This window comes from Apteryx rowi, unplaced genomic scaffold (genome assembly GCF_003343035.1).
Source record: "Apteryx rowi isolate R43461 unplaced genomic scaffold, aptRow1 scaffold_1908, whole genome shotgun sequence".
Classification (NCBI taxonomy): domain Eukaryota; kingdom Metazoa; phylum Chordata; class Aves; order Apterygiformes; family Apterygidae; genus Apteryx; species Apteryx rowi.
Window position 1 is genome coordinate 7,012 of NW_020448206.1, and position 3,345 is coordinate 10,356.

Genomic DNA, 3,345 nt, shown 5'->3' on the forward strand with positions numbered 1-3,345 from the left:
GAGAGCTGGTTACAACACACAGCCTGTCCCCAGGCAGGGCCACACTGTGGACATGGGCAGGGGAGAGGGTCCAGCCCTGTTCTGGTCACCCAGGGGTGGCCACAGTTCCCTGCACATCACACTGGGGTTCCCCCAGGGTCCAGCCACTGCACTGGTGGAGAGGACGGGCAAAGAGGGAAAGGGCTGAGCACCCGGAGCCTGGGCAAGGGCTCGGCTCGGTGCCCAGAGCTCATGGCGTGGGGAGACTCACCCAGTTCTGCAGCTTGTTCTCCTGGAAAAACAACAAAAGCAACATGTGATCAGAGCAGGGTCTTCTCCTGCCATGGCTGCTCCCTCAGGAGGCGAGAGAGCTCAGGTGTGGGTCCCGTGCACTAAAAGCCCTTCTGTTTTGAGGGCTGGCTAATGTGAAAAGAGTGCGTGCTCCTGCAGAAGGCCTCCGTACCAGCCTGCCTCCTCCCAGACCCTCAGCAGCACCCAGCAAAACCAGCTCAAGGGCTTCCCAGACACTCCTGAGTTCATCCTCACTCAGGACAGAACTTTGGGGGCTCAGGCTGACAGATTGAGACCTTGCTTGGAAAGCACTGAACTTGGGACAACCATCAGGAGAAGCTACCTCTATTCAGGAGGGAACAGATTTTTGCAGGGGTTTTACAAGTGGAACCAGGAAAGAGAGACTCACTCAGCTCCGTGGTCTTTGCCTCTGAAAAGCAAAAGAAAATGAAGAGTCATCAGCAGAGGAGCTTCCCATCCCCAAGATACGACCCCAGGAGAAGGCATCCCTGAAGAYGGTTCTGACCCCCCGAGGACCTTGCTTCTCTTCCCCAGACCCAGGAATGGGCAATGCACAGACACTCGCAGGGCAGCCCTGATCCTAGCCTGCTGCATCCCTGAGCTGGGGACATGGAGAACACTCGGGCTCAACCTGAGTTTATTTAACCCAAATCCTTTCCAGGGCAATAACCCAAACCAACAAGCCAGTGTCCATCCCAGGCACACAGCTCTAGAAAGCTTTTTGAACTGGCTATGGAGGAAGAAGACTCCCTCAGCTCTCTGCACTCTTCCTCGGAAAAAAAATGGAAAAAGGATGAGGCCATGCACCCCAGAGATTCCCATCCCCGAGGGACAACCACAGGAGAAGGCATCCCTGCGGATGGCTGTGCTCCCCTCATTTTATTTCTCTCCCCCACACCCAGGGAACAGCTAATGCACAGACACTCCCACAACATGCCCTGGGACCTGCCTACTGCACCCCTCTGCTCCATGGGCACACACAACCCCCCGCCTCAGACAGGCCTTCTTTTCAGCCAAATCATTGCTTCAGACAAGACACAAAAGGGATCAAGCCAGTGGCCTTCCCAACTACACAACACTGTGGAAGGGTTTCAGAAGTGGAAATGCAGAAAGACAACTCACCCAGATCTCTGGACTGTTTCTCTACAAAGAAAAGCAGAAGGAAGAGGAGATTAGGAGGGGACCTGCCTTTGGCAGCACAAGCAACTCTGGAAGGGGCAGGCCCTGCTCTCTGCGNCAAAGAAAAGCAGAAGGAAGAGGAGATTAGGAGGGGACCTGCCTTTGGCAGCACAAGCAACTCTGGAAGGGGCAGGCCCTGCTCTCTGCGTTCTTCCCTTCTTTCCCTTCCCAGACCCGGGCAACGTGCAATGCACAGACACGCACAGGCCACTAAGCCCTCGCACTCTTCAAGCTCTCAGGCAATAACCCAAACCAACAAGCCAGTGTCCATCCCAGGCACACAGCTCTACAAAGCTTTTTGAACTGGCTATGGAGGAAGAAGACTCCCTCATCTCTCTGCACTCTTTCTCAGAAAAGCAAAGGAAAAGGATGAGGCCATGCGCCACAGAGATTCCCATTCCCAAGGGACAACCGCGGGAGAAGGCATCCCTGGGGACGGCTGTGCTCCCCTCATTTTATTTGTCTCCCCCATATCCAGGCAACAGCTAATGCACAGACACTCCCACAACATGCCCTGGGACCAGCCTACTGCACCCCTCCACTCCATGGGCACACACAACCCCCCGCCTCAGCCAGGCCTTCTTTTCAGCCAAATCATTGCTTCAGACAAGACACAAAAGGGATCAAGCCAGTGGCCTTCCCAACCACACAACACTGTGCAAAGGTTTCAGAAGTGGAAATGCAGAAAGACAACTCACCCAGATCTCTGGACTGTTTCTCTACAAAGAAAAGCAGCAGGAAGAGGAGATTAGGAGGGGACCTGCCTTTGGAAGCACAAGCAACTCTGGAAGGGGCAGGCCCTGCTCTCTGCGTTCTTTCCCCCTTTTCCTTCCTGGACCCAGGCAACAGGCAATGCACAGACATGTGCAGGCCACTAACCCCTCGCACTCTTCAAGCTCTCCCTACTTATTCCACAGCAGCAGCTCACAGCTGTGCAGGATCAGACTTAGCCTCTTTCCTTCACAATCAATACACGGAAACAGAACAAGCCCAGTCACCCTCCTTTCTTGGACAACTGTACATGAAGATGAATTCAAGTGAGTGTGGTGTATTTGCAAGGTTTGTGCATCAATAGCAGCATAAGAGCYGCYMACRGCACCCWGGCCACGTGCTTTCCCASRCTGCACACCAACACGCAACATGTCCCCTGCCGTGTCAGCCTGCTGGCAAACTCAGCTGGGACGCTGCTAGAGCAGCTCTCAGCACAAGGGGCATTTTCCCACATCTCCTGGCCCAAAGCCGTGCTCCCTCTCCTCCCGCTTTGTCCCCCTGCCTTCTGCCGGGAGCCCAAGTCGGGTCCTCAGCACGCTGAAGGCATGCTGCAAACACAGCCGTGATGCCCACAGGGGGGAGCTCCCTTTGCACCTTAGCAGAGGTGGGTCAGGGCCTCCAGCTCCGTCATGGCCTCACCCCTCCACTCTTCACCCCTCTAAACAACATCCCTTTCCAACTACATGGTTCCTCCCTTGACCCATCAGGATTTTACCTGTCTTCTTAAACAGACGAACACTGAAGAGAATTAAACCAGGTATGCACACGAACAGAGCCACCAGCACCACTGCCAAAGTCACCTTCCAGGGATGGGCATCATGGAAGAAGGGAGCTAAGAAAGCAAAAGGAAAGGCTCATTTTACACTTCAAGGCCTGAGGAAAACACCATATTTCCCACATGACTGAAAAGAAGAAAAGAAAAAAGAAAAGCCGAATACAGCAAAGCACAGCTGTGTGCAGCTGTGCTCCAGGGCAGAGGAGGCTCCAGCTGTTCCCATGGGGTCCCTCTCCATTGAGCTCCTCTCTCTCTCTCTCTCACCACTCAGCACCACCGCTGGCATTCATCTCCCCTCCACACAGCTCTGAAGGGGACGTTCTCCCCCC